Source organism: Trichosurus vulpecula, chromosome 1 (assembly GCF_011100635.1).
Source record: "Trichosurus vulpecula isolate mTriVul1 chromosome 1, mTriVul1.pri, whole genome shotgun sequence".
In the NCBI taxonomy this organism is placed as follows: domain Eukaryota; kingdom Metazoa; phylum Chordata; class Mammalia; order Diprotodontia; family Phalangeridae; genus Trichosurus; species Trichosurus vulpecula.
This window is the reverse complement of record NC_050573.1, coordinates 169,324,085-169,334,461: the sequence shown is the minus strand read 5'-3', so window position 1 is coordinate 169,334,461 and position 10,377 is coordinate 169,324,085. Positions and strand designations below refer to the sequence as shown.

Sequence of the window (10,377 nt, the reverse complement as noted above, 5' to 3'; positions counted from 1 at the left end):
AAAGATAGGCAGCTCAGCTGTGATTGGCATGTTACTAATTGTAATTCCCGCTAACCTGAAAGGTAACTGTGGGCTTCCAGTTCTGAACTTATTGTTGAGCCACTTGTCTGTGCTCTCAAGTACTATGCATTTTATTCCCAAGATTTAGTGATGGAGTTGTGATCAGTTTTTCTGACCCAACACACATGGGCCTCTTATTCCCTAAATTTTTTATGAGAATTTTTATAAATTTTATAAATTTTTATTTTGAGAAAAATGCTTTATAAATTTTTAACTTATTGGTTTAGTCCATGATCTTATTAATGGTGTAGATCAAAGCCTATTCCTAACTTCAGATCTATGTGACTCTTACTCATGCTCTCTGATAAATTTCCCATGTATTATCTACCCAATATTATGGGAACCTTCCTCTAGGTTGCACTCAGTTTATCCTTTTGCTATCTCTCATTCTTTCTCCATAACTACCCTACCTCCTTTTCTGACCATAAATTTCCCTAAATGTATTTTTATTTGTTTTTCAAGTAATAAGAATTTATTTTATTTCCTACCTTCTTGTCTCCATTGAAATAAAGTAATAATGATAATAATAACTATATATAGTTCTTACTATATGCCAGATGCTATGTTAAGCACTTTATAATTATTATCTAATTTGATCCTCACAACAATCCAGGGACATAGGAGCTATTATTATCCTCAGTGTACAGATGAGGAACTGAGGCGAATGGAGGTTAAATGACTTATGCAGAGTCATATGGCTATTCTGAGGTAGGATTTGAACTTAGGCCTTTTGACATTAGGTTTGACACTCTATCCACTGCACCACCTAACTTCTTATAAAAGAAAAAAGAAAAACACAACCCTTGTGACATATATGTATAGTAAAACAAACTAAATTTCCACATTGGCCATGTAAAAAAGTATGTCTCATTTCCATCTTGAATGTAACACATCTTTGTCAGGAAGTGAATGGCATGTATCATTATTGGTTTTCTGGAAATGTGGTTGGTCATGCATTGAAAAGTGTTCTTATGTCTCTCAGAGTTGTTCGCCTTGGCCATGTTGTTGTTATCATGTAAGTTGTTCTCCTGGTTCTGCTCACTTCATTCTGCCTCACTTCATACCAATGTTCCCAGTTTTCTCTGAAACCATTCTTTCTGTCACTTCTTAGGGAACCATGATGTCCTATTACATTCATGTAATATAATTTGGTCAGCCATTCTTCAACTGATGGCACTTGCCTTAGTTTTCATTTTTTTTGCCACATAAAAAGGGCTGCCATAAATATTTTTGAACATATGAGTCCTTTCTTTCTCTGATCTTTTAAAGGTATAGTTCTAGGAGTGCTATCACTGTGCAAAAAGATATGCAGAATTTAGTAATTTGGGGGGGGGGCACACCTTAAATTGCTCTCCAGAATGGCTGGACCAATTCATAACTCTCCCAACATTTTTCCTGTAACATTTACCATTTTTCTTTTTGTCAATTTTGTCAGTCTGAGAGGTGTGAGGTAGAACCTCAGATTTTAATTTTTTATTTTATTTTATTTCTATTTACAATTTATATAAATTTATTATTCAACTATTATTTAATTATATATAATATGTTATATATGATTTATATGTAATATATGATTATAAATAATTATAAAATTATATGATTTATGTATTTATAATATTTTATTTTATTTTAATTTTCATTTCTTTAAGAGATTTGGAGCTTACCTCCAAATATGGCTATTGATAGCTTAGATTTCTTCTTTTGAAAATGGCCCTTATATAATAAACTGTGCATATCCTTTGACCCAGCAATACATTTACTAGGTCTACATCCCAAAGAGATCAAAGAAAAGGGAAAAGGACCTATTTGTACAAAAATGTTTATAGCAGCTCTTTTTTGTGGTGGCAAAAAATTGGAAATTGAGGGATACTCATTAATTGGGCAATGGCTGAACAAGTTGTGGTATATGATTGTGATGGAATACTTTTGTGCAGTAAGAAATGATGAACAGGAGGGAGGTCAATAGAGTGGAGGAGTGAGAGAACTGTATATGAAGCTCAGTCAATCAATCCACATTTATTAAATGCCTACTATGTGCCTGGCACTGTACTAATCTAAGGTGAGAAAAAGAGGTTCAGAAAACTGTTGCTGAGGGAAGCCATTGGGGCCTGTCGGAGGAAACCAATGGCAAGGCTCAGTAAAATATTGTCTTTGTATCCATCACTTCAAGACTTGAAAGTAGATAAAAGAATTGAGGCCCAGATAACCTTTTCTGCAAATTGTGTCAGTACAGCGATTTTGTCAGATGCCTCTGCTCTCGTTTCTTAAGAAGGAAGACTCTATCCTAAACTATATTCCTGAACTTTCTCAGTACATGGGCTTGAATTTAAATGAAGAAGAAATACGTATCAACATTGCCCTGGTTCCTGGAGCAACTTTCAGAGCAATTGGTGGCCCGACCTTCTAATGTGAATTATATGGTGGCTTCTATAACTGGTAGTAATTCAAAGCACAGAAATTAAACAGAGAATATGGGAAGTCATTTTGTGTAGAGATCAACATGGAAAAATTGGCCTTTGACTAAAGGCAATAGACAATGGTGTATTTGTTCAGCTAGTCCAGGTCAATTCTCCAGCATCTTTGGTTGGTTTGAGATTGGGGGACCAAGTCCTTCAAATTAATGGTGAAATTTATGCATGGTAGAGTTCTGATAAAGCTCGTAAAGTTCTCAAACAGGCTTTTGGAGAGAGGATTACAGTGACTTTTGTATTTGAGACGGACCATTTGGACGAACTATTACCGTGCATAAGGATAGTACAGGACATGTTGGATTCATTTTTAAAAATGGAAAGATAACCTCTATAATGAAAGACAGTTCTGCAGCAAGAAATGATCTTCTCACTGAGCACAACACTTGTGAAATCAACAGTCAGAAAGTAATTGGCCTGAAGGACTTTCAAGTTGCAGACATACTTTGAACATCTGGGACTGTAGTTACCACTACAATCACGTCTGCTTTCATCTTTGAACACATAATCAAAAGATGGCATCAAGTGTTATGAAAAATCTAAAGGATCATGCTATCCCAGAAGTATAAAATTCAAGCAATTCTATCTTTCACAAAATGGAAACTCTGCTGCATGGGCAGTTTACTCAGCATCTTCTGTACTAGACACATAAACCTTAATTGGGAGCCAAGAAACACATGCTGTATGAGAGCCCTTACATTGTATTATGGCTGGGAGTATTACCGTTTGACATAGTTTTGTGTTCAAGCTATAAATTGTGTTTGTAGCCTTATACTGGTTTTACAAATGTGAACATTTCAAGAGTTTTGATTTTCATGGCAACGAGTTTCCCTCCAGTAGTTAAACTACTTTTTCTAGAAGCCATTATGGTTAAGATAACCAGTACAGATTTTTAAAAATGTTATAACCAGGTACCTGTATTTTAGATATTCTAGAAAGTAATATTGCTCCTTTTACTTTTCTTCTGGTGCAATATTTTTAAAGCTTTGCTATTATACCTCTAGAATAACTGTTTTCTGCTAGTTCCAATTTTGTTTGCAAACATGCAATTAAGCAACCTTGGTTTTCATTCCACATGACATTACAAACAGCAAAATATAGAATTGCACAAAATTGTGATGATCTTACCTTTAATAATGTATAACTAATGCTTCAATTGTCACCTTAATCATGTTAAAAGAAACTCCTGCAATAAAAATCAAATAAATTGATTAACTAAAAAAAAAAAAAAAAGAAATGATGAGCAGGATGGTTCCAGAAAAACCTAGGAGTCTTATATGAACTGATGCAAAGTAAAGTGAGCAGAACCAAGTAAACATTGTACACAGAAATAGCAATATTATAATAACAATCAACTATGAAAGACTTAGCCTACTCTCATCAAGACAGGGATCTAAGACAGTTCCAAAGGACCCATGGCGAAAAATGCTACTCACCTCCAGAGAGAACAGCATACTTTTTTCATTTTTTTTGGTGTATTTTCTTTTGCAGCATAGCTGATATAGAAATATGTTTTGCATGACTTCCTATATATAATCAATATCATATTGCTTTACTTCCCAAGGAGTGGGGGAGGGGTGAAAGGAAGAGAATGAAAAACTCAAAATTTTGAAAAATGAAATGTTAGAATTTTTTCATGTAATTGAGAAATATTTAATGAAATATATGTGTTTATGTGTGTATACATACATGCATATTTATGTATGTGTATGTATATATAGATATGTGTGTGTATATACAGAGAGAGAGAGAGAGACAGACAGACAGAGAGAAAGAGAGAATGGCCTGTTGACCAATTATCAAGTGGAGAATGGCTCTTAGTCTTTTAAATTTGAGTCAGTTCCTTATATGTCTTGGAAATGAGACCTTTATCAGAGAAACTTGCTGGAAAGATTTTTTTTTTCCAGTTTACTGTTTCCCTTTTAATCTTAACTACATTCAACTTGCATACTTTAAAAAAAAAACTTAATTTCATTTTTTAATCAACAAATATTAACCATCTTTTCCTCCAATATCTTGTTTTCCCGATGGAAAAAGAAAAACAAATCCCTTATAACAAATATACATAGTCAATTACTCTTATTTGTTATTCAGTTTGTGTCCATTTACAATGCCTATCAAAGATATATATTCTAACAGACTAATTTAATGGACTGCCCATCTAAATTCTTATCATAATCTGAGTAATATGAATTCCTCATTCTCTTAGTTTTTCCTATATAGATTACTCAGGTAAGCTCTTTTGAACGGTCCTGCATCTCATTGAGAAATCTTGAAGTATTCCAAAGATTGATGTAATCGGCACAATGTCACAGGCAAATAGTACCTGGAGAACTTCAGTAGCCACAGGGAATCTCTCTTCACAGTACATTGCCCATGACTTTGATAAACACCTTTGTTAAGCATACCCAATTTTATTTCTCAATTAATGTTACTACTCAAATTATCATTGAACAAAATAATTTTTGTAACTGCCACTTATATAAGAATCATGTACACTTAACATGCATGGAAGACTTCTTTTTGGAGGAGAATTTTATCTATTTTTTTCATAATCAATAAACAATAAATGCAATGTTATCTCATAATCTATATACCTTTGGGTCCATTGGGAGCCTGAAAGACCGACCTAGTATAGAAAATTATCTCTAATAGCCTACCTGTTCCTTTTTATATTTCTACCAAGAATAGCTTTGATATGTGAACATGCAATTCCCATAAAGATTTCATATAAAGGAAACAAAGGAATGTGCGTTGGTAATTGATTATTTCCTCTTGGTTGAGGAGTAATAATTTCAATCATAGTTATGATTTTCCCCCATTATTTTGTTGACTCTTGGGACATTTCAGCTGAAAAAAACATACCTCTTTAAGATATCAGTCATTATAACTCCATGGTTGCTAGCGTAATGTCATTTGCATGACTCTGCTCATTGCTCCAGATTTCCATGTGGGGTGATATTGGCAAGATCTTGGCTAAAGAGGTATCTTGGTCTTTTGTTTTCTACTTCTGAGAGAAAATATATGAGGTCACAGTTTCAATTTAGGGAGAGGGCCCTGCAGGAAGAGGAAAAGACTCTGGAAAGAAGCCAACGTGGAGAGGAGCCAGCACCACCATTGTGACCCTATCTCTTGGTTACTATACTAGATATTTTGGGGATTTTCTCCTTGGGTGAGATTTGGGACTTTCTCTCATTAAGCTGAGATTTCTCAGTACCAATGGAAAAGCTCATTCATTCTATATATTGTCTGTTGTATTCTCATCTGTATATTTTGTCTAATTTCTATTTGCCACTAGATCTGATAAATAAGTTTATTTATTATTTTTTTTTATCAGTGCTTATTGTGGAACTGGCATTTTGGGGAGCGAGTCAAACTTTGGATCTATAGCCTGAAGCACTCCTTCCCCATTAAAGGATAAAAATTGGGGTGGAGTGTGAGCCTAACAATGATTTCCCTAAGACCAACAATATGTTGGGAGTCAGGAAAATATTCTTGCCTGGTACTCCCTCTCTCTAAGGAGAGTAAAGTGTCCAGGCTCTGGTTCCCCCTTCCTACTTCCTTTCCTGGTAAGAATAAAAGCCTCCCTTGGAGAAGGGTGAGCAGAGGAGACTCTAGATATACCTATTCAAGCTTCCACCTGAGCCATATTAAGACAGACCACAGGTGAAACACAGCAAACCACTCCTAACATAGTTATGGCAAAATAATTTCTGAATATTTAGGCAATATCTATACATTACTTTGATATTTGTGAGAACAACTTGGTGTGGTACTAGAAAACATGGCCCCTGAATGTGGAATACAGAGTGAGGGTGGTCCCAAGTAACATATATAAAATTAGCGTTGTGGTACTAGGGATTAAGTTGATATAGAGATTAGTGGTGTGTGAGAGGAAGAGAGAATAGTTGCAAAAAATGAATAAGTAAGAGTGAATGAGTATCCCCCTTAAAAAATCCCCAGTACTTTGTGAGCTTTTCTTGGCAAAAAACCTTGAGGTTTCATATATGTGTATGTGTATTTGTGTGTGTATACACACATATACGTGTGTGTGTGTGTGCGTGTGTGTATGTATCAGAACTGTAGCAGCTTAATAAAAGAGTATTATTCAAGGGAGCTGTTCCTGGGATCAATTCCAACCTAAGACCTGCTCTCCTGATTGCTGCATCCCTAGTCTGGACTGCCATATCTTGAGGAGCCACCTTACACTTGCTTCATTCACAGCTGAATTCATTTTCCAGATGTTCTGCCTTCTCACCAGCCTTGTGGGCATCCTTTTCCACTCTCTTCTTCCCTTTATTTTGTGTTTTCCCACAGTGGCTTCCTACTCAAGCTCCTTGACAGTTGGGGCCATCTTGTTCTCTTAGATTTGTATTCCCAATGCTTAGCATGATGCCTGGACCAAAGGAAGCATTTAATAAATGTGCTATTTAGGTGGCATGTGGAAGTAGTTGCCTCCTAATTTACAGCTGCCTGGAAAGAATGTATGCATGCTGGGTCCTAGTGATGGGTTTTAGACTATGGGAACCCCCTTGGACCCCAAAAGAATTTGGGTCCTATTTGTTTGAGGGGGGAATGATGAGGGTACAGTCTCTGGGAACCCCCTTGAACTCTCCTTGAATCTTCCCACTTGATCTGGCTAGTTTCCACCCTTGATCTTGTCCAAGTGTCTGCCCAGATCTGTTGCCCTTAAACTAGCCTAGCCCTATATTGTCTTGTTATCTCCTGGTAGCCTCCAGCTACTTCCCACCCTTAATCGAATTCTCTTGGTTCCTGGAGTCTGACCTCATCCCAGTCCCACCAAGCTCCTCCTTAGACTCCTCCTCAAGACCCATCCTAAACTCCTCCTCCCATCACCCCAGGACCACCCTAGATCCCTCCTACAATGTTTGTGTATATAAGTCTCATCCTGTCTCCATGAAGGTGCTCAGATTCAATCTAGGTCAGCTCAAGCAGGCATCACAAAGGGTGGGATTTCTTAAGACAACCCATTATGGCAAACCCTTAATAAACTTTGTCTTTTTCCTTGGCTGAGAAGGCTTGGATGAATTCTTTCAGCAGGACCCAGTGTGTCAGTATTTTGGGGTCTCGAGCACTCCTCAACCCCAAGCCTCATCACTAGTACCTATACCATAGAGTTGTTCCAATTTTGAGGAGACAGTAATAAAAGAGCCTTCTCAATCGTAGCATAACTGAACTAGAGGTTCCAAGTAGTACAGATGACACTCAACCAGCATTTATCAAATGCCTACTATGTGCCAGGGACTATGCTAAGCCCTAGACGTACAAAACAAACAAACCTGGTTTCTGCTCTTTAATGAAAGAAAATTTTAGAAAGGCATGGAGATAGGAGATGATAAAGGAACCAGCAAAAAAGCCAATTTGGCTAGAGTGTAGAGCATGTGAGGGGAAGCTTAGATTACCAGAGCCAGACTAGGAAGGGCTCTATATATCAAAGAAACTTGTTTTCTTAGATGTAAAAGGGAGACTTACAGGTAACATGACCAACAAAATGCAGGACTAGACATTTTCTCTAATTCCTCACAACCCCCCAAACCTCTCCAAAAGAATTATAGGCAAGAAGTAAAGCGATTGCAGCTATTTCTACAATCTAAGACAGTAAGAACCTTAACAAGGTAAAAAACCTGAGGAGAAAACAACTGGAAAACTAAGCCTAATGTCATAGACTTCTTTGAGAATGAAGGACAAACCACAATCTGGGAGTATGAGCTGCCCCAATGGGGACCCAACTGGCTGGTTCCAGTAGGCAAACACTGGTCCTCCCCTCCTCTGCTCTCACCCCATGGGATAGCATGCCCTTCCTGAGGGTGATCTGCCCAAAGGAAGGTAAATTTGGAAGGCTGAAACCTACCTAGTTATCTTGGGATGGACTGGCTATATTTCTTTCTTAAAGACTAAGCCTTAAACCTAATTCACTCAGGCTCTCGTTCATTGGACAACAACAGCACAAGCACCACTTAATGGTTACTTTTTTGGGCTCTCTTGGCTCAGAGTGAATGTAAACAGTAATTGTTTCTCTTTTGGCCAGCAACCCTGAGGGTCTTCACCCAGTTTAATTTTTTTTTTTTATTAAAGGGGCCATCCTGGGACTCAGTTCTTAAATAGGCCAATTCACTGAATGGGCATTGCTTCATTCAAAATGAGAAGACCTTAGCTTAAAAAGGCCAAGGTCTCCCACAGCATCCTGGACCATCTACAGTTGTCCTGGTCTATATCTGGCCACTGGACTCAGTTGGCTCTGGAGGAGAAAGTGAGACTGGAGACTTTGTACAGCCCTCCCTCACTCAAATCCAATTCATTTGCAAGTCATGTTATCATCTTCAAGATGCCATGGTACTCTTTGAGAACGAAGGACAAACCACACGTATAACTGAATGGCACAGTTCTGAGTGCCTGAGAATTTGCATGAGAAAAGAGTCCCCAGGGCTGGAGGAAGAGATGAGGGGAAAATGTCAATTTTGTCTCTCTACTGTATCTCCCACAAAGCCAATAATTGGTTGATTTATTGCCTCACTTTTATTCTCTATGCTGTTTGAAGTCATAAAAAGTCGACAGCCATTAACCTGAGTTTGTTGATTATTGAATGCACGGGTGTGAGAGTGAGAGAGGGAGGAAGTCAGAAATAGATGGGAAGAGAGAGAAGAGGTTTTTTTATTTATTGTAGCTCAGCCAAACTGAGTGGAGACTAATGAACCAACAAGAGAGTGTGTGCCATTTTCACAACATCGCAGAAATATATGTTTCCTAATTATATTCCAGATGTAGAGAACCACATCTGCCAGTCAGAAAGGCCAGTGCTACGGGGAGAGCAATTCCTTCTACTTGAGGGCACCTTAAGGCTGCTGGCTCCATGGGGCAGGGGCTGCCTACCTTGAAAACCTGGTTTGGGGTAGAGGTGGAATGATTTGTGCATGCTTGTGTTTCCCTGAGACCACGGCTTCTCCTAAGACACTACCTGTGTGATATCGGTAGGAATTTGAAGGGTCAATTCCTATCAGACTCTAAGTGTTTCATCCCTTTTTGGGAGCCTCATGTGTGTTTGGGGCTGGTTTTAGTTTATTCTATTTCTTTATGAGCTAGCCTTTATGAGGGTACAGTCTCTGGGAACCCCCTTGAACCTGATGGGATACAGTCTCTGGGAACCCCCTTGAACTCTCCTTGAATCTTCCCACTAGATCTGGTCTTGCCCAAGGCCATAAGCCTTTCCTTATCACTAGGCCCAAATCTCTATTTGGCCCAGCCCAGCTGCTTCCCACCCTTAATCCTATCAAAATCCCATTCTCTTGTTTCCTGGAGTCTTGACCTCTAGTTGTCCCAGTCCCATCAAGATCCTCCTTAGACTCCTCCTCAAGACCCTCCCTAAACCCCTCCTCTAGTCACCCCAGACTACTTGACCACCTCTAGATCCCTCCCACAATCTTTCCATATATAAGTTTCATCTTGCCTCCATGAAGGCGCTCAGATTCAATCTAGCTCAGTAGATTGAATCTGGATGGCTTGTGAAAGCAAGTGTCACAAAGGGTGAGATTTCTTAAGACAACCCATTATGGCGAATCTTTAATAAACTTTGTCTTTTTCCTTGGTTGAGAAGGCTTGAGTCGAATTCGTTTGGCAGGACTCAGCATGTTGGTGTTTTGGGGTCTTGACCACCCCTAAAAACCTGTGGTTCCCTACCATCATTTTTCTTTAACCTTATCAGCCTGATTATCATATCTTTGGTGAGTTCAATCTCCATTTAGAATGCCCTACGTTTTTGCAGGAATGCATTGGAAATCTGTGATCCCTTATCTATGATCCTATAAATATGGGGTTCCCTATGTATTGTAGG

General features: G+C 38.2%; 1 pseudogene; it reads left to right on the top strand.

Annotated features, from left to right (window-relative positions):
* The first annotated feature begins 2,184 nt into the window (after positions 1 to 2,184).
* LOC118835294 lies at positions 2,185 to 3,097 on the top strand (annotated as a pseudogene).
* Positions 3,098 to 10,377: the final 7,280 nt, after the last annotated feature.